We start from the raw sequence: 24,845 nt of genomic DNA, 5'->3' as shown, positions 1-24,845 counted from the left end.
TTCGATTTTCATCCTCGTCGCCAATAACTGTTGTGTATTTTAAGTAAAACACGCATTGATTTCTTATATTTAATAATACAGATTACTTTATTAACTTTACGTGTAACTAAAAAACGTGTGCTTTGTACAAGAAGAAAAGGAAGAAGGAAGCAAAAAAGAAAAAGGAGTAATACAAGAGTAAAGATAAAAACTGATGACATAACATACATGATTGATGACATATACATGATTGCCATATATTATTATTGAGAAAGTACACTACACGTATGGATTGGTTTTTTCGTTGAGAATTATAATGTAAAGAATCTTATATATTTCTGCATTCTGTAAGAAAGTATCAAAATATAGATATAACAAATATTCAGTTTTATATACTTTTGAGCTTTAAATAAAATATTTTTAAAGAACTCATTAACTTCTTGTTCATATTCACATTCTGTCTGATGTTCTTGTGCAACAATTAAAGGTTGTTCGGATTGTTTAATTAGAAAGTAGGCAAAACCATCCTGGAATTTTTTTGCAAATTAAACACAAATATTTTTTCTGTTAAAAGAAGTTCTTTCATAGGCTTTGTACTCCTTGTATTTTGCTTCATATCTACAACACCAATAATTACGAGGTGGCCCAGATTGCAAAATAACATCATAATAATTAATCATTAAATGATGATTGGGCTTAAGGGTATCATTAAAAAGTTTTATATATTCCAGATGATGAAGTTTAATCAAATTTTGCAACTTGTTAGCCATGTCAATAGAATCAGAGAAGAAGTATTAGATATAACTATATGTTCAGAAGAGCTTATAAACAAAATTCAGGATTGGAGAGTTTCGGACGAGCACTCCTTCTCTGATCATCGGTACATAAGATTCAAAATACCAAGGCCACCACCAACGCCGATAATGTTTCGGAATAAGTCAAAAACTAATTGGACAATGTTCGGGACCTTACTAAAGAACCGTTTAGGCCAGGACAGGAAATAAAGAGGATATAGATGCCAAAGTGGAAACGTTCACAAGTGCCCTGGTTGAGTCGTTCGAGGACAGCTGCCCTCTGCGAGATCGGAGATCTGCCCAGGAAAAACCCTGGGTAACTGGGGAGATCCGGAACCTTGGGAAGACTCTTCGTAAACTATTTAACCGGGCACGGCGTAAAAAGACCGCAGTATACTGGGATGAGTATCGTAATAAACTTGATGAATATAAGAAAATCGTTCGAAAAGCCAAACGAGACTCCTTGAAACTTTTCTATGAACAGGTAGATAGCATTAATGACGTATCGAAGAAAAAAAATTCCTATCCAAAACTCATGTCCAACCGGAATCTATGATCGATGACACGGGCAGGAGGCTTGAGGATATGGAGGAGGCAATGAAACTCCTAATGGACTCTCATTTCCCACCCGGTATATCGAATAACATAGATGAACCGATATTGATGGAAGAGGAGGGTAACACGGAAATAGTTATTACATCTGACATGGTTAAAGGGACAATAAAGAGCTTTGCTCCCTATAAAGCTGCAGGGCCGGATGGCATTTTCCCGGCACTTTTGAATACGGCCTTGAGGTGGGCTCAACCAAGAGGCCTCAATGTTAACCCGGCGAAGACGAAAATCTGTCTTTTCACAAGAAAGACAAAAATTTCTACATATACTGAACCTTGCTTCCTGGGCAAGAAGATACCGGTGACAGACAAAGTTAAGTACTTAGGTGTAATACTTGACCGGAAATTAAAATGGAGACACCACATAGAGGATAGGATCAACAAGGCACATCGGTGCTGGGCGATATGTAGGAGAACCATAGTCCTACTATGACAAATTGGCTTTATAAAAGTGTAATTAGACCAATTCTAGCTTATTCTTCAATAATCTGGTGGACTGCTTTGGACAAAAAGTGTAATATCAAACTACTACAGGGAGTTCAGCGTACATGCTGCTTGGGTATAAGTGCTGCCATGTGTACTACTTCAACCAAGGCTCTGGAAACGTTGCTAGATATTCCACCCATTGAAACATATATAAGATATGAGGCGGCGCTTACAGCCGAGTGGCTCTTTACTTTAGGCGAACTGACCAAAAACGGTTATAGGACACGTCATCTATGTATACAGGACACATTGGAAGGTTATACACATTCATCGGACGTGCCTGATCGCATACCAGGCACGTCCGATATTCTTAACCAACACTGATTGGAAGATTCTTAGGAATCTTCTGATCGCATACCAGGCACGTCCGACATTCTTAACCAACACTGATTGGAAGATTCTTAGGAATTACGTCCAGGAAACTGAGTTTCTGAACATGGAAAAATAACATTTTTTTTCATGAATTGGAGCGCACAACAGGCCCGATAGTGGCCTAGGTGTATTTCTTCGGATTTGATGTAGTATACATCCTCCTATCAACCTAACCTAACCTTAGCCATGTCTATTGAAATCTCGTACGAAGTTATTATATCAATAATTTCAAGAAACCTTAGAAAAAAACACCAAACTTCATCTTCCTCGGGGATAAGATCTCCTACCATTTATGAAAATGGATCCACAAATGTCATCATTTCCCGGGCACTCATTTGAATGTACAACTTTTTTAGATTGTTCAATGTAATTTGAGGTGATTTATTACCAATTTCAATTTCTCCAAAGTTAAACATATCTTTTCTCTGAATGATGACCTCTAATGTGAAGTATTTTTATACCCTTCACCTTCGTGAGAAGGGTATATATATATAAGTATATATAATATAATTTTCCGACCCTATAAAGTATATATACTGTGGATCCTTATAGGTAGCAGAGTTGATTAAGCTATGTCCGTTTGTCTGTCCGTCTGTGTGTTTGTTGAAATCAGTTTTTAGAGGACCCCAGATAACGGCGAGATTCAGGATTGAGGTAGATTGGGAATCTGGGCGGTCTTCTTGGTCCCTGGTGTGCTGGTTGCATGTTGTGTGTTGTTGTTTTTTTTTGTAGATTCTTGTGTGTGGAAGGTTTTTGTGGTGTCGTTTTGAGTTTTGTTGGGTTGAATGTTCCTGTGCGTGGTTTTTCTTTTGTTATTGAATTGTGTAAATGAAATTTTGGTCTTTGCATGTTGAATTGTGTTGTTTCGCTTTTCTTTGTTTTCTTAGTTGTTCAATGTTTATTCTTTGTTGTTGACATGTCAAAAAAATAAACATCAATAGGGTGACTCAAATATTAAGATGATTTATAAAAATAGGGTTGCCGGATAGGGAATATGATGGAAGGAAGAGAGTTAGATAAAAGGTCTTCTCTTAATAAAAAAAAAAGGCAACTTCAAGGCCAAAGGCAATAGTACAATGACCCAAATATGACAAATGTACAAAGTGCTCTGGGAAAAGAAAAGAAAACGTTGTTTTTTTTTTTATATATAATATTTGTTTGTACAAATTGTCCGTTACTTTCTTGTGTGGTTTTTTAGGAAAATTAAAGTTAATTTCAATCAGATATAGAAAGTAACTCACAAGTGAAACAAGTGTGTACCAATTACATTTAAATATAACAATAAGGTGAACATATTGAATATAAACTGTTCAAGAATATATTGACAACAGGTACAAGTGCCTTCCAGATATACCAGAAATAGTGAATATTCAAAGAAACCAGTGAGTAAAAAGAAAAAAATAAAAACGTTAGAGTAAAATAAGGTGATTAGTTTTGAAATGATGTATATTTTTTTTTATATTTAATAAAATAGAAACGTGTCATAGGGAGAATAGGACAAGCAGACGGGGAATTGTATGAGAATAACTCATGAACCTTGCGGAAAAGTCCATACGACACCTATTCTGGGAGTAGAATATTAAAATTCAAATTTGGAGGTAATACTGTTCTTTATATATATATATATATTTAAAATTACATTGGTAGCCCAGTAGTGGTATAATAACACACGTCATCTACAAGTCACATTTGAGTTGAAAAGTAATTCTATAAGAAACCCTGGATCAGAACCATTAATCAGAATCAGAACCTGCGAATACGTTCCACAAAATAAAATTGACTTTATAGCAAAAAGGCATTAGGGTAATACGAGTTAGGTTAGGTTAAGTTATATATAATTAATTTGTTTAGAATAAGTTTAGGCTTTTAATTTTTAAGAAATATAATTGTTAAGTTTGATATTTTCTTTGTTTGTGAGGGGATCGAACTAAATACAATAATAGTAATTTTCGAAAAAAAAAAAAAAAAGAAGGCGAGGAATAGTATATTAGAGCCTCAAAAGTTTCATCCTTCAGGGAGCTCCTTTAGGGATTTGAGAAAAAAAAAATATAGAAATTTAACGTTTTAAAATAGTGAGTAAAGTTTTGAAACTCAATAGAAAAGTTGTTTTAGTTGATCCTTATTTAGTTTGATTGTGTTATTTGTATAGGTTAAATGTTTTTTTTGTTTAGTCATTAATTTTATATAGATTAAGTTTAGTATTAGAAAAGAAATTAGTTTTTAATATCATCCTTATATAGGAAACAAAAAAAAAAATTTACTTAAATCTTGAAAACCCATTCTATTATTCAAGTTTATAGAAAAACTGAATAAATAGCGTGTGTCGATTTTCATTGTTTGGTTAAAACAATTGGAAAAAGCAAAATTTTATGAGCTATTTCAAATTAAAAAAAAAAAAGAGGAAAATTAGAAAAGGAAAAATTATTATTGGTTAAAGTAACCGTTCGTTTGAACTTAAATGTTCTTTATGTTAGCTGGAAAACCCGGAAACAAAAGATAAAATAATTATTAGGCAATTAACTAAGAATATAAATAATTTAAAAAAAAATAACGTATTTTGACAATTTGAAATTTAAAAGACCTTTTGCTATATATATAGAAATCATACCTGTTAGTTTAAGTTATATTGATGTTTATTTTAAGTATTAAATGTAATAAATGTGATTTGAAAAGAAATTTTGTTATAAAAATGTGTTGCTAAATTTTGTGCAGTTACAGGTACAGTGGGCCGAAGATGTGTAAGTTGGTGATATGGTGAGTTGTTAAATATGTGTATAAGAACAAGAATATGAAAGGGGTCATTAATGGGATAAGTGACCAAGGTAGGGTGGGCGACGAAGATGGGATTAACATCTTTACCCATAATTTATAAATGTTTGTGTTATATGGAAATGAAATTGAGTGAAGTTAGGTAGTTAGATATTTATTTTTTTTGTTGTGACGAACCACAGTTGGTGTAGATGCGGGTTGAGATCCCACGCCGATGACTGAGCTAGTAGAGGCGGCATCGTAGATCACCAAAAGAACACAGAAGGTTTCGTAACAATAAATGGCGCCCAGTCGGAAACGAATACCAACATCATGTTGAAACGGAAATCGTCCTAACAGTTGAAAATAAGAGTTAGTTTGCGTATTTCTTGGCATGATATATTTGTCATTGTCCTAACATCTAAAGAGTGGTTAGTTTGCATATGATAAATAAGTTAGATAGGAGAAATTATATAGAGTATTAAACAAAATTGTCCTAATAAAAAGGAAATTAATTAGTTTGCGATTTTGTTTATAGTTCTTTTTGTTTATGTAGATAAAAATCTCACCGTATGAATGTCCTAATATCAAGAATATAGTTTGCATTATGTACTGAGAATATTATTGAGTAAATTGAAATATGTCCTAAATTTGAAAATAAGATTTAGTTTGCAAATTTCAATATTATTAGGGAAAATATATGAAAGCAAGTCATTATAGAACACAACATTTTTTTTTGGATACCGTCAGAAACATATTTAACATTACAACATCAACCACCAAAACAGCTTTTACATCTACTGGAAATCCACTCTTCCTGTAATTTTATGTTATAGTGTTTTATAAAATTTTAAAATATATTTTTTGATAGTATTATAAATGTTTGTAATTTCTTTGTGAAAATTTTGTAACCTTATTGTGTCATCTGTGTTTTGTGTAATTTTATTTTAATTTGGTTTAATTAGTGTAGTATTAAATGTTAATTGTATTTTATGTAATTTCATGTCAAAAATTAGTTTTGTATTGTGTGAATTTTATGTTGTAATCGTGCTTTATTAAAAAAGTGAACTTTCTAAAAATATAATTAAGTATATGTATATTGTTTTCATTTATGTTTTATTTATGTTAGTTCATTAGTATCGTTCATTAATTTATGTATTTGTTTATTATATTTTTAAGATACTTATTCCTTTAAAATACAGAAAGTATTAAAAAAACCAATAAATTAGAATTTTTAAAAAGAAAGATTATTAAAATGCCATTAGGGAGAACACCAATGAATACTGATAGGGAACCTATTGAACAAGGAAACATTATAGATATGTCAGCTACTATTTTAACACCACAAACTCACCAATCAGATAATATACAGTCGCAAACACCTACAGTAGTTCCTAATCAACAAACCGGAGCAATTCCAAAAACATCAGTTCCTCCGGGAACATACAATTTTCCACCTCCGAATATTCCTCAAAATCGAAAAGGTTTTTCACCGGGAAATAATCCTAGAGTTTATGCTGGTCTTATCCGGGAAATTATTGCTGAAAATATTAAAGATTACAGATCAGAACTCGAAGACAAAATAGATTTAAAGATAAAGGAAAGCTTGGAAGAAGGTTTTGGTAAAATGATTAGGGAAATACAGAAAATGAACGTAACTAGTAGAATAAGCGACGGTGTTGAATCGTTAGCTAGTGAAGAAGTTGAAAAACGATCTACAATAGAAATGGCACCTACAAAGGGGAATCCGGGGAATCAACCATATCCACAAAGACGGTTAGATTTTAGGGAATCAAATTCAAACATTGATACTCCTCTTGAAAACGTTTCCCCAAAGAATGATTATCCAAATAATAGACCAATTAGAAATCTAATCAGCGTAGACAAATGGGACATTAGTTTCGATGGAAATATGGAAAAATTGTATATCGATGATTTCATATTTCGCATCGAATATATGCTAAAATACCATAATTATGCATGGCAAGATGTACAGGGAGAATTCCATAAACTCTTAAAGGGAGATGCGAAGGACTGGTACTGGTTACTAGTCCAACAAAGATCCATCGAATCCTGGGAGGAATTAAAGAAGGCACTCAGAGTTCAATACGGCTCTATAAGATCAGAGTATGAGCTTTTGAGAGACTTTGAGGAACGTAAACAACATCCAGGTGAATCTATAGATGACTATTTCTTAGCTATGCGAAGACTAAGGGCACGGTTGAAAAATCCATTACCAGAATATGAGGTGATAAGAATAATAAAGCGAAACGTAAGACAAAGTATATCGCAAATCGTTTACTCAGTCCAAGTATTTTCGGTGGAACATCTGTGTGATACTTGTAAGGATGTTGAAAGGAATTATTTTCGCAAACAAACTTTCAATACTCCACAAACCAGGTTCGTACCACAGAGAAGACAAGTAGAGGAAGTAGAAATAAGAATCGATGGAGAAAAGGAAACGGAATCATTGGAGGAAATAAGATATAAAACTGACAGTACTTACAGGAAAACTAATAACATCAATACTGACAGAATACTGTGTTGGAACTGCAGATTGCCAGGTCATTTGTTTACAGACTGTCCCAGTGTCCAGAGAACATTATTTTGTTATAAATGTGGATTAACAGGTGTTGTTACTCCTAATTGTCCCAAATGTTCGGGAAACAAGATAGGGAGTGTGACGAAAGCGGCGGAGTCACGCTCCACCCAAACTATAGCCGAACAACAGCCAATGTAGGCATTCAATGTGATGTGAGTGAACCTGAAAAGAGTAAAATGGAAGATGAGAAAGTAATAATAGTGAGGAAAAGTGATATGAAAGTAGTACAGGAAAATAAGAATAGAAGAATAGTAGGATCATATGATGAGCGTTTGAAAAGATACATGGAAGTTAGAAATAGGATTTTTAATACGGAAAATGACAATACAAAACTGGATAGAATCAAAAGAACTAGGAAAAGATTTAAAAGTAAAAAAGCACTTTGTGATGAAATAGGCAATGTAATCAGAAAATGTGATGATATAAACAACTATGATATCGATCCTAGAGCCTTTGTCGAGATAAAATTAGAGAATATATTAGTAAAAGGTCTCTTGGATAGTGGAGCCTCGATAAGTCTGCTTGGAAAAAACTGCGAAAAGATTGTAGACAAGCTAAATAGTCCAATAAAACCAACTTTTGCTAACATACAAACTGCAGGTGGAAAACACTATCAAGTTCTGGGGAAAATTGATGTTATGGTAGAATATAATGAAAAAAAGAATATAATAGAATTCTACTTATGTCCTAATTTAATACAAAATGCTTATTTAGGTGTAGATTTCTGGATGAAATTCAATATAGCCCCAAATTTGTTTCAATTATCGGAAATACAATTTGATAATTTGAAGGACCATTATCCTCTTGAATTGAAAGATGTAGAACAACATGAACTAACTGCTCGACAGAAGGATAAGTTAGTAAATGTTGTAAACAAATTTCGAACTTTTGAGAGAGATGGTTTAGGTAGAACTAATCTAGAAGTTCACACTATTGAGCTTATAGATAACACAACACCAGTCAAGGATAGATACTATCCGGTATCACCGGCTGTTCAGGAATTAATATATGCCGAAGTAGATAATATGTTGAAATTAGGTATTATAGAAGAGAGCAACAGTCCTTGGAGCAATAGATGTACTCTAGTTAGAAAACCAGAAAAAAATCGACTATGTCTAGATGCTAGGAAATTAAACGACAGGACAATCAAGGATGCTTATCCCATACAAAACATTGAGGGAATTCTAAGTAGACTTGACGAGACCTTTTATATCAGCAGTGTCGATTTAAAATTCGCTTTCTGGCAAATCAAACTGGAAGAGAAATCGAGAACATACACAGCTTTTACGATTCCAGGCCGACCACTATACCTATATGTTGTAATGCCATTTGGTTTATGCAACGCGGCGCAAAGACTGTGTAGGCTAATAGATAGGGTTATACCGCAAGAGTTAAGGCAGAATGTTTTCACCTATCTAGATGATTTGTTGATCATATCAGCAGACTTTGATAAACATTTAGAGTTGTTAGAGAAAGTAGCAGATTGATTGCCTAAGCAAATCAAAATTCTGTTTTAAAGAACTTAATTATTTAGGATTTATCGTAGGAGCAGGAATTATGAAAACGGATCCCAAGAAAATAGAAGCAATCCGAAATATACCGTTGCCTAAATCCGTAAAAGAAATCCGCAGTTTCTTAGGTACGGCGGGTTGGTACCGCCGCTTTATTCGCGACTTCTCTTCTTTAACCGCACCACTATCTGATCTCATAAAGAAAGGAACTAAATTTGAAATGACAGAAAAGGCAATCGAAAGTTTTAACAAGTTGAAAAATGCGTTAACAACAGCACCTGTATTAGCACATCCGAATTTCAACAAGCGATTTTTCGTGCAATGTGACGCTTCGGATTATGCGGTGTTGTTCCAAAAGGACGAGTTCGGCAACGAAAAACCCATTTCATTTTTTTCACAAAAGCTCATAGAAGCACAAAAAAACTACAGCGTTACCGAAAAGGAATGCTTAGCTGCTGTCCTAGCCATTAAAAGATTCAGACCATACATTGAACTGATGCCTTTTACGGTGATAACAGACCATGCGAGCTTAAAGTGGCTGATGTCACTAAAAGATTTAAATGGAAGGTTAGCTAAATGGGCTTTGCAGTTACAAAGTTATGATTTTTTTTTTGAACATTGTAAGGGAGCAGAGAACATTGTAGCAGACACGTTATCAAGATTGGTTGAGTCAATAGAAATAGATAGAGGAAAAATATTAGGTTTTGAAACGTTAGAATTCGAGTCGGATGAGTACAAAGATTTATTAGATACTGTTAGGAAAAATCAAGAGAAATTGCCGGATATAAAGATAATGAATGACTTAGTATTTAAGAGAAATATAACTGATTATGAACTACAAGAATTTGAGTGGAAATTATGGATTCCAAGTTCATTAACACACATACTGATTAGTGAATCTCATGAACCAGAAGACGAAGCTCACGGAGGTATCAACAAAACCTTGCAACGTTTAAGAACAAAATACTACTGGCCTAATATGGTAACTCAGGCCAAACATTATATAAGAAATTGTACAACCTGTAAGGAAACGAAACCTACAAATACTATATTGAGACCGGAAATAGGAAAACAAGTAACAACAGATAGACCTTTTCAAAAGATTTACATTGATTTTCTTGGTAAATATCCAAGATCTAAAAGCGGAAATGCTTATATTTTCATAGTAGTTGATCATATGACCAAGTTCGTATTTTTAAAGGCAATGAAAGAAGCTACAACGGCAAATGTTGTGATATTTCTAAAAGATCAAGTTTTCCATATATTTGGTGTACCAGAGGTTATTCATTCAGACAATGGACAACAATTTACTTCCAAAGAATTTGCGAGAATGATTGAAACATATCAGATAACACATCTAAGAACTGCAGTTTACTCTCCACAATCAAACGCTTCTGAGAGAGTAAATCAGAGTGTTTTGTCTGCCATCAGAGCATATATGGAAAATGATCACAGGGAGTGGGATATTAACTTACCGGATATTGAGTTGTCTTTGCGCACATCTTGGCATTCTGCAACAGGTTGTAGTCCATTCTTCGCGTTGTTTGGACAAAATATGTTCACTTGCGGTTCGGACTACAAGTTAGCAAGACAATTGAAAGCTTTGGATGATAATGAAACCATAATTGAAAACTCTGATAGAATAAAACTAATAAGAGACAAAATGAAAGAGAACCTGGATAATGCATATAAGAAAAGTGCTTTAAGATATAACCGTGGGGCGAGAATAGTTAAATTTGTTCCTGGACAGGAAGTTTACAAAAGAAATTTTCTACTTAGCAACTTTAAGAACAACATTAATGCTAAATTTTGTAAAAAATTTACTAAATGTAGGATTGTGAAGGTGATAGGAAACAATATGTATGAATTGGAAACCTTATCAGGTACTCCATTAGGTATTTTCCACGCAAAGGATATTAAACAATGAATATAATAAAGTGCAATATAGTTTATAAGGATCAAATGTGCAATATATTAGTGACAAATAATCAAATTTTTACTTACGAGTGCAATATTTATGTGTGCAATATTAGGTTAAGATTTGTGTTTTGTCATTGATGTGTTGATTATTTCCTCCTTGATTATACAAATATTGTTCTTCGTCCAGTGTTTAAGGTCCTTTGTAACTAAAATGGTACCAGTGAAAATTGGAAGGTCCACTCATATTCATACAAGACACAGTAAATTGAAATACATTCCTAGGTTGAACATTCGTGGAGGATTGCCCGGCTAACTCTTTAGATGTAGAATGGTGGGTGTAGCCTACGTTGGGCGCTGAAGGATTTAAACAATCTTACCTCCCACTGTCGTTCCTGCGAAGCATCTGGGTACGCCAGAGTTTTGTTGAGGTAGATTGGGAATCTGGGCGGTCTTCTTGGTCCCTGGTGTGCTGGTTGCATGTTGTGTGTTGTTGTTTTTTTTGTAGATTCTTGTGTGTGGAAGGTTTTTGTGGTGTCGTTTTGAGTTTTGTTGGGTTGAATGTTCCTGTGCGTGGTTTTTCTTTTGTTATTGAATTGTGTAAATGAAATTTTGGTCTTTGCATGTTGAATTGTGTTGTTTCGCTTTTGTTTGTTTTCTTAGTTGTTCAATGTTTATTCTTTGTTGTTGACATGTCAAAAAAATAAACATCAATAGGGTGACTCAAATATTAAGATGATTTATAAAAATAGGGTTGCCGGATAGGGAATATGATGGAAGGAAGAGAGTTAGATAAAAGGTCTTCTCTTAATAAAAAAAAAAGGCAACTTCAAGGCCAAAGGCAATAGTACAATGACCCAAATATGACAAATGTACAAAGTGCTCTGGGAAAAGAAAAGAAAACGTTGTTTTTTTTTATATATAATATTTGTTTGTACAAATTGTCCGTTACTTTCTTGTGTGTTTTTTTAGGAAAATTAAAGTTAATTTCAATCAGATATAGAAAGTAACTCACAAGTGAAACAAGTGTGTACCAATTACATTTAAATATAACAATAAGGTGAACATATTGAATATAAACTGTTCAATAATATATTGACAACAGGTACAAGTGCCTTCCAGATATACCAGAAATAGTGAATATTCAAAGAAACCAGTGAGTAAAAAGAAAAAAATAAAAACGTTAGAGTAAAATAAGGTGATTAGTTTTGAAATGATGAATATTTTTTTTATATTTAATAAAATAGAAACGTGTCATAGGGAGAATAGGACAAGCAGACGGGGAATTGTATGAGAATAACTCATGAACCTTGCGGAAAAGTCCATACGACACCTATTCTGGGAGTAGAATATTCAAATTCAAATTTGGAGGTAATACTGTTCTTTATATATATATATATATATTTAAAATTACATTGGTAGCCCAGTAGTGGTATAATAACACACGTCATCTACAAGTCACATTTGAGTTGAAAAGTAATTCTATAAGAAACCCTGGATCAGAACCATTAATCAGAATCAGAACCTGCGAATACGTTCCACAAAATAAAATTGACTTTATAGCAAAAAGGCATTAGGGTAATACGAGTTAGGTTAGGTTAAGTTATATATAATTAATTTGTTTAGAATAAGTTTAGGCTTTTAATTTTTAAGAAATATAATTGTTAAGTTTGATATTTTCTTTGTTTGTGAAGGGATCGAACTAAATACAATAATAGTAATTTTCGAAAAAAAAAAAAAAAAAAAGAAGGCGAGGAATAGTATATTAGAGCCTCAAAAGTTTCATCCTTCAGGGAGCTCCTTTAGGGATTTGAGAAAAAAAAAATATAGAAATTTAACGTTTTAAAATAGTGAGTAAAGTTTTGAAACTCAATAGAAAGTTGTTTTAGTTGATCCTTATTTAGTTTGATTGTGTTATTTGTATAGGTTAAATGTTTTTTTGTTTAGTCATTAATTTTATATAGATTAAGTTTAGTATTAGAAAAGAAATTAGTTTTTATCATCCTTATATAGGAAACAAAAAAAAAAAAAATTTACTTAAATCTTGAAAACCCATTCTATTATTCAAGTTTATAGAAAAACTGAATAAATAGCGTGTGTCGATTTTCATTGTTTGGTTAAAACAATTGAAAACAATTGTAAAAAGCGAAATTTTATGAGCTATTTCAAATAAAAAAAAAAAAAGAGGAAAATTAGAAAAGGAAAAATTATTATTGGTTAAAGTAACCGTTCGTTTGAACTTAAATGTTCTTTATGTTAGCTGGAAAACCCGGAAACAAAAGATAAAATAATTATTAGGCAATTAACTAAGAATATAAATAATTTAAAAAAAAAAATAACGTATTTTGACAATTTGAAATTTAAAAGACCTTTTGCTATATATATAGAAATCATACCTGTCAGTTTAAGTTATATTGATGTTTATTTTAAGTATTAAATGTAATAAATGTGATTTGAAAAGAAATTTTGTTATAAAAATGTGTTGCTAAATTTTGTGCAGTTACAGGTACAGTGGGCCGAAGATGTGTAAGTTGGTGATATGGTGAGTTGTTAAATATGTGTATAAGAACAAGAATATGAAAGGGGTCATTAATGGGATAAGTGACCAAGGTAGGGTGGGCGACGAAGATGGGATTAACATCTTTACCCATAATTTATAAATGTTTGTGTTATATGGAAATGAAATTGAGTGAAGTTAGGTAGTTAGATATTTATTTTTTTTGTTGTGACGAACCACAGTTGGTGTAGATGCGGGTTGAGATCCCACGCCGAAGACTGAGCTAGTAGAGGCGGCATCGTAGATCACCAAAAGAACACAGAAGGTTTCGTAACAATAAATGGCGCCCAGTCGGAAACGAATACCAACATCATGTTGAAACGGAAATCGTCCTAACAGTTGAAAATAAGAGTTAGTTTGCGTATTTCTTGGCATGATATATTTGTCATTGTCCTAACATCTAAAGAGTGGTTAGTTTGCATATGATAAATAAGTTAGATAGGAGAAATTATATAGAGTATTAAACAATATTGTCCTAATAAAAAGGAAATTAATTAGTTTGCGATTTTGTTTATAGTTCTTTTTGTTTATGTAGATAAAAATCTCACCGTATAAATGTCCTAATATCAAGAATATAGTTTGCATTATGTACTGAGAATATTATTGAGTAAATTGAAATATGTCCTAAATTTGAAAATAAGATTTAGTTTGCAAATTTCAATATTATTAGGGAAAATATATGAAAGCAAGTCATTATAGAACACAACATTTTTTTTTGGATACCGTCAGAAACATATTTAACATTACAACATCAACCACCAAAACAGCTTTTACATCTACTGGAAATCCACTGTTCCTGTAATTTTATGTTATAGTGTTTTATAAAATTTTAAAATATATTTTTTGATAGTATTATAAATTTTTGTAATTTCTTTGTGAAAATTTTGTAACCTTATTGTGTCATCTGTGTTTTGTGTAATTTTATTTTAATTTGGTTTAATTAGTGTAGTATTAAATGTTAATTGTATTTTATGTAATTTCATGTCAAAAATTAGTTTTGTATTGTGTGAATTTTATGTTGTAATCGTGCTTTATTAAAAAAGTGAACTTTCTAAAAATATAATTAAGTATATGTATATTGTTTTCATTTATGTTTTATTTATGTTAGTTCATTAGTATCGTTCATTAATTTATGTATTTGTTTATTATATTTTTAAGATACTTATTCCTTTAAAATACAGAAAGTATTAAAAAAACCAATAAATTAGAATTTTTAAAAAGAAAGATTATTAAAATGCCATTAGGGAGAACACCAATGAATACTGATAGGGAACCTATTGAACAAGGAAACATTATAGATATGTCAGCTACTATTTTAACACCACAAACTCACCAATCAGATAATATACAGTCGCAAACACCTACAGTAGTTCCTAATCAACAAACCGGAGCTATTCCAAAAACATCAGTTCCTCCGGGAAAATACAATTTTTCACCTCCGAATATTCCTCAAAATCGAAAAGGTTTTTCACCGGGAAATAATCCTAGAGTTTATGCTGGTCTTATCCGGGAAATTATTGCTGAAAATATTAAAGATTACAGATCAGAACTCGAAGACAAAATAGATTTAAAGATAAAGGAAAGCTTGGAAGAAGGTTTTGGTAAAATGATTAGGGAAATACAGAAAATGAACGTAACTAGTAGAATAAGCGACGGTGTTGAATCGTTAGCTAGTGAAGAAGTTGAAAAACGATCTACAATAGAAATGGCACCTACAAAGGGAAAGCCGGGGAATAAACCATATCCACAAAGACGGTTAGATTTTAGGGAATCAAATTCAAACATTGATACTCCTCTTGAAAACGTATCCCCAAAGAATGATTATCCAAATAATAGACCAATTAGAAATCTAACCAGCGTAGACAAATGGGACATTAGTTTCGATGGAAATATGGAAAAATTGTATATCGATGATTTCATATTTCGCATCGAATATATGCTAAAATACCATAATTATGCATGGCAAGATGTACAGGGAGAATTCCATAAACTCTTAAAGGGAGATGCGAAGGACTGGTACTGGTTACTAGTCCAACAAAGATCCATCGAATCCTGGGAGGAATTAAAGAAGGCACTCAGAGTTCAATACGGCTCTATAAGATCAGAGTATGAGCTTTTGAGAGACTTTGAGGAACGTAAACAACATCCAGGTGAATCTATAGATGACTATTTCTTAGCTATGCGAAGACTAAGGGCACGGTTGAAAAATCCATTACCAGAATATGAGGTGATAAGAATAATAAAGCGAAACGTAAGACAAAGTATATCGCAAATCGTTTACTCAGTCCAAGTATTTTCGGTGGAACATCTGCGTGATACTTGTAAGGATGTTGAAAGGAATTATTTTCGCAAACAAACTTTCAATACTCCACAAACCAGGTTCGTACCACAGAGAAGACAAGTAGAGGAAGTAGAAATAAGAATCGATGGAGAAAAGGAAACGGAATCATTGGAGGAAATAAGATATAAAACTGACAGTACTTACAGGAAAACTAATAACATCAATACTGACAGAATACTGTGTTGGAACTGCAGATTGCCAGGTCATTTGTTTACAGACTGTCCCAGTGTCCAGAGAACATTATTTTGTTATAAATGTGGATTAAATGTTTGTGTTATATGGAAATGAAATTGAGTGAAGTTAGGTAGTTAGATATTTATTTTTTTTGTTGTGACGAACCACAGTTGGTGTAGATGCGGGTTGAGATCCCACGCCGAAGACTGAGCTAGTAGAGGCGGCATCGTAGATCACCAAAAGAACACAGAAGGTTTCGTAACAATAAATGGCGCCCAGTCGGAAACGAATACCAACATCATGTTGAAACGGAAATCGTCCTAACAGTTGAAAATAAGAGTTAGTTTGCGTATTTCTTGGCATGATATATTTGTCATTGTCCTAACATCTAAAGAGTGGTTAGTTTGCATATGATAAATAAGTTAGATAGGAGAAATTATATAGAGTATTAAACAATATTGTCCTAATAAAAAGGAAATTAATTAGTTTGCGATTTTGTTTATAGTTCTTTTTGTTTATGTAGATAAAAATCTCACCGTATAAATGTCCTAATATCAAGAATATGGTTTGCATTATGTACTGAGAATATTATTGAGTAAATTGAAATATGTCCTAAATTTGAAAATAAGATTTAGTTTGCAAATTTCAATATTATTAGGGAAAATATATGAAAGCAAGTCATTATAGAACACAACATTTTTTTTTGGATACCGTCAGAAACATATTTAACATTACAACATCAACCACCAAAACAGCTTTTACATCTACTGGAAATCCACTGTTCCTGTAATTTTATGTTATAGTGTTTTATAAAATTTTAAAATATATTTTTTGATAGTATTATAAATTTTTGTAATTTCTTTGTGAAAATTTTGTAACCTTATTGTGTCATCTGTGTTTTGTGTAATTTTATTTTAATTTGGTTTAATTAGTGTAGTATTAAATGTTAATTGTATTTTATGTAATTTCATGTCAAAAATTAGTTTTGTATTGTGTGAATTTTATGTTGTAATCGTGCTTTATTAAAAAAGTGAACTTTCTAAAAATATAATTAAGTATATGTATATTGTTTTCATTTATGTTTTATTTATGTTAGTTCATTAGTATCGTTCATTAATTTATGTATTTGTTTATTATATTTTTAAGATACTTATTCCTTTAAAATACAGAAAGTATTAAAAAAACCAATAAATTAGAATTTTTAAAAAGAAAGATTATTAAAATGCCATTAGGGAGAACACCAATGAATACTGATAGGGAACCTATTGAACAAGGAAACATTATAGATATGTCAGCTACTATTTTAACACCACAAACTCACCAATCAGATAATATACAGTCGCAAACACCTACAGTAGTTCCTAATCAACAAACCGGAGCTATTCCAAAAACATCAGTTCCTCCGGGAACATACAATTTTTCACCTCCGAATATTCCTCAAAATCGAAAAGGTTTTTCACCGGGAAATAATCCTAGAGTTTATGCTGGTCTTATCCGGGAAATTATTGCTGAAAATATTAAAGATTACAGATCAGAACTCGAAGACAAAATAGATTTAAAGATAAAGGAAAGCTTGGAAGAAGGTTTTGGTAAAATGATTAGGGAAATACAGAAAATGAACGTAACTAGTAGAATAAGCGACGGTGTTGAATCGTTAGCTAGTGAAGAAGTTGAAAAACGATCTACAATAGAAATGGCACCTACAAAGGGAAAGCCGGGGAATAAACCATATCCACAAAGACGGTTAGATTTTAGGGAATCAAATTCAAACATTGATACTCCTCTTGAAAACGTATCCCCAAAGAATGATTATCCAAATAATAGACCAATTAGAAATCTAACCAGCGTAGACAAATGGGACATTAGTTTCGATGGAAATATGGAAAAATTGTATATCGATGATTTCATATTTCGCATCGAATATATGCTAAAATACCATAATTATGCATGGCAAGATGTACAGGGAGAATTCCATAAACTCTTAAAGGGAGATGCGAAGGACTGGTACTGGTTACTAGTCCAACAAAGATCCATCGAATCCTGGGAGGAATTAAAGAAGGCACTCAGAGTTCAATACGGCTCTATAAGATCAGAGTATGAGCTTTTGAGAGACTTTGAGGAACGTAAACAACATCCAGGTGAATCTATAGATGGCTATTTCTTAGCTATGCGAAGACTAAGGGCACGGTTGAAAAATCCATTACCAGAATATGAGGTGATAAGAATAATAAAGCGAAACGTAAGACAAAGTATATCGCAAATCGTTTACTCAGTCCAAGTATTTTCGGTGGAACATCTGCGTGATACTTGTAAGGATGTTGAAAGGAATTATTTTCGCAAACAAACTTTCAATACTCCACAAACCAGGTTCGTACCACAGAGAAGACAAGTAGAGGAAGTAGAAATAAGAATCGATGGAGAAAAGGAAACGGAATCATTGGAGGAAATAAGATATAAAACTGACAGTACTTACAGGAAAACTAATAACATCAATACTGACAGAATACTGTGTTGGAACTGCAGATTGCCAGGTCATTTGTTTACAGACTGTCCCAGTGTCCAGAGAACATTATTTTGTTATAAATGTGGATTAACAGGTGTTGTTACTCCTAATTGTCCCAAATGTTCGGGAAACAAGATAGGGAGTGTGACGAAAGCGGCGGAGTCACGCTCCACCCAAACTATAGCCGAACAACAGCCAATGTAGGCATTCAATGTGATGTGAGTGAACCTGAAAAGAGTAAAATGGAAGATGAGAAAGTAATAATAGTGAGGAAAAGTGATATGAAAGTAGTACAGGAAAATAAGAATAGAAGAATAGTAGGATCATATGATGAGCGTTTGAAAAGATACATGGAAGTTAGAAATAGGATTTTTAATACGGAAAATGACAATACAAAACTGGATAGAATCAAAAGAACTAGGAAAGATTTAAAAGTAAAAAAGCACTTTGTGATGAAATAGGCAATGTAATCAGAAAATGTGATGATATAAACAACTATGATATCGATCCTAGAGCCTTTGTCGAGATAAAATTAGAGAATATATTAGTAAAAGGTCTCTTGGATAGTGGAGCCTCGATAAGTCTGCTTGGAAAAAACTGCGAAAAGATTGTAGACAAGCTAAATAGTCCAATAAAACCAACTTTTGCTAACATACAAACTGCAGGTGGAAAACACTATCAAGTTCTGGGGAAAATTGATGTTATGGTAGAATATAATGAAAAAAAGAATATAATAGAATTCTACTTATGTCCTAATTTAATACAAAATGCTTATTTAGGTGTAGATTTCTGGACGAAATTCAATATAGCCCCAAATTTGTTTCAATTATCGGAAATACAATTTGATAATTTGAAGGACCATTATCCTCTTGAATTGAAAGATGTAGAACAACATGAACTAACTGCTCGACAGAAGGATAAGTTAGTAAATGTTGTAAACAAATTTCGAACTTTTGAGAGAGATGGTTTAGGTAGAACTAATCTAGAAGTTCACACTATTGAGCTTATAGATAACACAACACCAGTCAAGGATAGATACTATCCGGTATCACCGGCTGTTCAGGAATTAATATATGCCGAAGTAGATAATATGTTGAAATTAGGTATTATAGAAGAGAGCAACAGTCCTTGGAGCAATATATGTACTCTAGTTAGAAAACCAGAAAAAAATCGACTATGTCTAGATGCTAGGAAATTAAACGACAGGACAATCAACGATGCTTATCCCATACACAGCTTTTACGATTCCAGGCCGACCACTATACCAATATGTTGTAATGCCATTTGGTCTATGCAACGCGGCGCAAAGACTGTGTAGGCTAATAGATACGTTATACCGCAAGAGTTAAGGCAGAATGTTTTCACCTATCTAGATGATTTGTTGATCATATCAGCAGACTTTGATAAACATTTAGAGTTGTTAGAGAAAGTAGCAGATTGATTGCCTAAGCAAATCAAAATTCTGTTTTAAAGAACTTAATTATTTAGGATTTATCGTAGGAGCAGGAATTATGAAAACGGATCCCAAGAAAATAGAAGCAATCCGAAATATACCGTTGCCTAAATCCGTAAAAGAAATCCGCAGTTTCTTAGGTACGGCGGGTTGGTACCGCCGCTTTATTCGCGACTTCTCTTCTTTAACCGCACCACTATCTGATCTCATAAAGAAAGGAACTAAATTTGAAATGACAGAAAAGGCAATCGAAAGTTTTAACAAGTTGAAAAATGCGTTAACAACAGCACCTGTATTAGCACATCCGAATTTCAACAAGCGATTTTTCGTGCAATGTGACGCTTCGGATTATGCGGTCGGAGCAGTGTTGTTCCAAAAGGACGAGTTCGGCAACGAAAAACCCATTTCATTTTTTTCACAAAAGCTCATAGAAGCACAAAAAAACTACAGCGTTACCGAAAAGGAATGCTTAGCTGCTGTCCTAGCCATTAAAAGATTCAGACCATACATTGAACTGATGCCTTTTACGGTGATAACAGACCATGCGAGCTTAAAGTGGCTGATGTCACTAAAAGATTTAAATGGAAGGTTAGCTAGATGGGCTTTGCAGTTACAAAGTTATGATTTTGAAATTGAACATTGTAAGGGAGCAGAGAACATTGTAGCAGACACGTTATCAAGATTGGTTGAGTCAATACAAATAGATAGAGGAAAAATATTAGGTTTTGAAACGTTAGAATTCGAGTCGGATGAGTACAAAGATTTATTAGATACTGTTAGGAAAAATTAAGAGAAATTGCCGGATATAAAGATAATGAATGTCTTAGTATTTAAGAGAAATATAACTGATTATGAACTACAAGAATTTGAGTGGAAATTATGGATTCCAAGTTCATTAACACACATACTGATTAGTGAATCTCATGAACCAGATGACAAAGCTCACGGAGGTATCAACAAAACCTTGCAACGTTTAAGAACAAAATACTACTGGCCTAATATGGTAACTCAGGTCAAACATTATATAAGAAATTGTACAACCTGTAAGGAAACGAAACCTACAAATACTATATTGAGACCGGAAATAGGAAAACAAGTAACAACAGATAGACCTTTTCAAAAGATTTACATTGATTTTCTTGGTAAATATCCAAGATCTAAAAGCGGAAATGCTTATATTTTCATAGTAGTTGATCATATGACCAAGTTCGTATTTTTAAAGGCAATGAAAGAAGCTACAACGGCAAATGTTGTGAGATTTCTAAAAGATCAAGTTTTCCATATATTTGGTGTACCAGAGGTTATTCATTCAGACAATGGACAACAATTTACTTCCAAAGAATTTGCGAGAATGATTGAAACATATCAGATAACACATCTAAGAACTGCAGTTTCCTCTCCACAATCAAACGCTTCTGAGAGAGTAAATCAGAGTGTTTTGTCTGCCATCAGAGCATATATGGAAAATGATCACAGGGAATGGGATATTAACTTACCGGATATTGAGTTGTCTTTGCGCACATCTTGGCATTCTGCAACAGGTTGTAGTCCATTCTTCGCGTTGTTTGGACAAAATATGTTCACTTGCGGTTCGGACTACAAGTTAGCAAGACAATTGAAAGCTTTGGATGATAATGAAACCATAATTGAAAACTCTGATAGAATAAAACTAATAAGAGACAAAATGAAAGAGAACCTGGATAATGCATATAAGAAAAGTGCTTTAAGATATAACCGTGGAGCGAGAATAGTTAAATTTGTTCCTGGACAGGAAGTTTACAAAAGAAATTTTCTACTTAGCAACTTTAAGAACAACATTAATGCTAAATTTTGTAAAAAATTTACTAAATGTAGGATTGTGAAGGTGATAGGAAACAATATGTATGAATTGGAAACCTTAACAGGTACTCCATTAGGTATTTTCCACGCAAAGGATATTAAACAATGAATATAATAAAGTGCAATATAGTTTATAAGGATCAAATGTGCAATATATTAGTGACAAATAATCAAATTTTTACTTACGAGTGCAATATTTATGTGTGCAATATTAGGTTAAGATTTGTGTTTTGTCATTGATGTGTTGATTATTTCCTCCTTGATTATACAAATATTGTTCTTCGTCCAGTGTTTAAGGTCCTTTGTAACTAAAATGGTACCAGTGAAAATTGGAAGGTCCACTCATATTCATACAAGACACAGTAAATTGAAATACATTCCTAGGTTGAACATTCGTGGAGGATTGCCCGGCTAACTCTTTAGATGTAGAATGGTGGGTGTAGCCTACGTTGGGCGCTGAAGGATTTAAACAATCTTACCTCCCACTGTCGTTCCTGCGAAGCATCTGGGTACGCCAGAGTTTTGTTGAGGTAGATTGGGAATCTGGGCGGTCTTCTTGGTCCCTGGTGTGCTGGTTGCATGTTGTGTGTTGTTGTTTTTTTTGTAGATTCTTGTGTGTGGAAAGTTTTTGTGGTGTCGTTTTGAGTTTTGTTGGGTTGAATGTTCCTGTGCGTGGTTTTTCTTTTGTTATTGAATTGTGTAAATGAAATTTTGGTCTTTGCATGTTGAATTGTGTTGTTTCGCTTTTGTTTGTTTTCTTAGTTGTTCAATGTTTATTCTTTGTTGTTGACATGTCAAAAAAATAAACATCAATAGGGTGACTCAAATATTAAGATGATTTATAAAAATAGGGTTGCCGGATAGGGAATATGATGGAAGGAAGAGAGTTAGATAAAAGGTCTTCTCTTAATAAAAAAAAAGGCAACTTCAAGGCCAAAGGCAATAGTACAATGACCCAAATATGACAAATGTACAAAGTGCTCTGGGAAAAGAAAAGAAAACGTTGTTTTTTTTTATATATAATATTTGTTTGTACAAATTGTCCGTTACTTTCTTGTGTTGTTTTTTTAGGAAAATTAAAGTTAATTTCAATCAGATATAGAAAGTAACTCACAAGTGAAACAAGTGTGTACCAATTACATTTAAATATAACAATAAGGTGAACATATTGAATGTAAACTGTTCAATAATATATTGACAACAGGTACAAGTGCCTTCCAGATATACCAGAAATAGTGAATATTCAAAGAAACCAGTGAGTAAAAAGAAAAAAATAAAAACGTTAGAGTAAAATAAGGTGATTAGTTTTGAAATGATGAATATTTTTTTTTATTTAATAAAATAGAAACGTGTCATAGGGAGAATAGGACAAGCAGACGGGGAATTGTATGAGAATAACTCATGAACCTTGCGGAAAAGTCCATACGACACCTATTCTGGGAGTAGAATATTCAAATTCAAATTTGGAGGTAATACTGTTCTTTATATATATATATATATATATATATATATATATATATATATATATATATATATATTTAAAATTACATTGGTAGCCCAGTAGTGGTATAATAACACACGTCATCTACAAGTCACATTTGAGTTGAAAAGTAATTCTATAAGAAACCCTGGATCAGAAGCATTAATCAGAATCAGAACCTGCGAATACGTTCCACAAAATAAAATTGACTTTATAGCAAAAAGGCATTAGGGTAATACGAGTTAGGTTAGGTTAAGTTATATATAATTAATTTGTTTAGAATAAGTTTAGGCTTTTAATTTTTAAGAAATATAATTGTTAAGTTTGATATTTTCTTTGTTTGTGAAGGGATCGAACTAAATACAATAATAGTAATTTTCGAAAAAAAAAAAAAAAGAAGGCGAGGAATAGTATATTAGAGCCTCAAAAGTTTCATCCTTCAGGGAGCTCCTTTAGGGATTTGAGAAAAAAAAATATAGAAATTTAACGTTTTAAAATAGTGAGTAAAGTTTTGAAACTCAATAGAAAACATTTATAAATTATGGGTAAAGATGTTAATCCCATCTTCGTCGCCCACCCTACCTTGGTCACTTATCCCATTAATGACCCCTTTCATATTCTTGTTCTTATACACATATTTAACAACTCACCATATCACCAACTTACACATCTTCGGCCCACTGTACCTGTAACTGCACAAAATTTAGCAACACATTTTTATAACAAAATTTCTTTTCAAATCACATTTATTACATTTAATACTTAAAATAAACATCAATATAACTTAAACTGACAGGTATGATTTCTATATATATAGCAAAAGGTCTTTTAAATTTCAAATTGTCAAAATACGTTATTTTTTTTTAAATTATTTATATTCTTAGTTAATTGCCTAATAATTATTTTATCTTTTGTTTCCGGGTTTTCCAGCTAACATAAAGAACATTTAAGTTCAAACGAACGGTTACTTTAACCAATAATAATTTTTCCTTTTCTAATCTTCCTCTTTTTTTTTTTTTTTATTTGAAATAGCTCATAAAATTTTGCTTTTTCCAGTTGTTTTCAATTGTTTTAATCAAACAATGAAAATCGACACACGCCATTTATTCAGTTTTTCTATAAACTTGAATAATAGAATGGGTTTTCAAGATTTAAGTAAATTTTTTTTTTTTTGTTTCCTATATAAGGATGATAAAAACTAATTTCTTTTCTAATACTAAACTTAATCTATATAAAATTAATTACTAAACAAAAAAAACATTTAACCTATACAAATAACACAATCAAACTAAATAAGGATCAACTAAAACAACTTTTCTATTGAGTTTCAAAACTTTACTCACTATTTTAAAACGTTAAATTTCTATATTTTTTTTTCTCAAATCCCTAAAGGAGCTCCCTGAAGGATGAAACTTTTGAGGCTCTAATATACTATTCCTCGCCTTCTTTTTTTTTTTTTTCGAAAATTACTATTATTG

The 24,845-nt window shown here is 32.4% G+C and overlaps 2 long non-coding RNA genes across 2 annotated transcripts; both read right to left on the bottom strand.

Moving 5' to 3' along the window:
• Nucleotides 1-6,508: 6,508 nt before the first annotated feature.
• On the bottom strand, nt 6,509-11,681 carry LOC119605940. The gene is made up of 3 exons (XR_005231616.1): nt 11,108-11,681; nt 7,497-7,754; nt 6,509-6,531 (listed from the first exon to the last, which is right to left on the bottom strand). It is a non-coding gene; the product is annotated as an uncharacterized LOC119605940 (long non-coding RNA).
• Nucleotides 11,682-17,577: 5,896 nt separating this feature from the next.
• LOC119605941 lies at nt 17,578-22,477 on the bottom strand. The gene is made up of 3 exons (XR_005231617.1): nt 22,074-22,477; nt 18,566-18,823; nt 17,578-17,600 (listed from the first exon to the last, which is right to left on the bottom strand). It is a non-coding gene; the product is annotated as an uncharacterized LOC119605941 (long non-coding RNA).
• Between the last annotated feature and the right edge of the window lie 2,368 nt (nt 22,478-24,845).

The sequence above is a fragment of the Lucilia sericata genome, unplaced genomic scaffold, assembly GCF_015586225.1.
Source record: "Lucilia sericata isolate MDLA Ls3-8-SP2 unplaced genomic scaffold, ASM1558622v1 Contig000537F_arrow, whole genome shotgun sequence".
Taxonomy (NCBI): domain Eukaryota; kingdom Metazoa; phylum Arthropoda; class Insecta; order Diptera; family Calliphoridae; genus Lucilia; species Lucilia sericata.
Note: the sequence above shows the minus strand (reverse complement) of the source record. Positions and strands in the feature narration are given on the sequence as shown.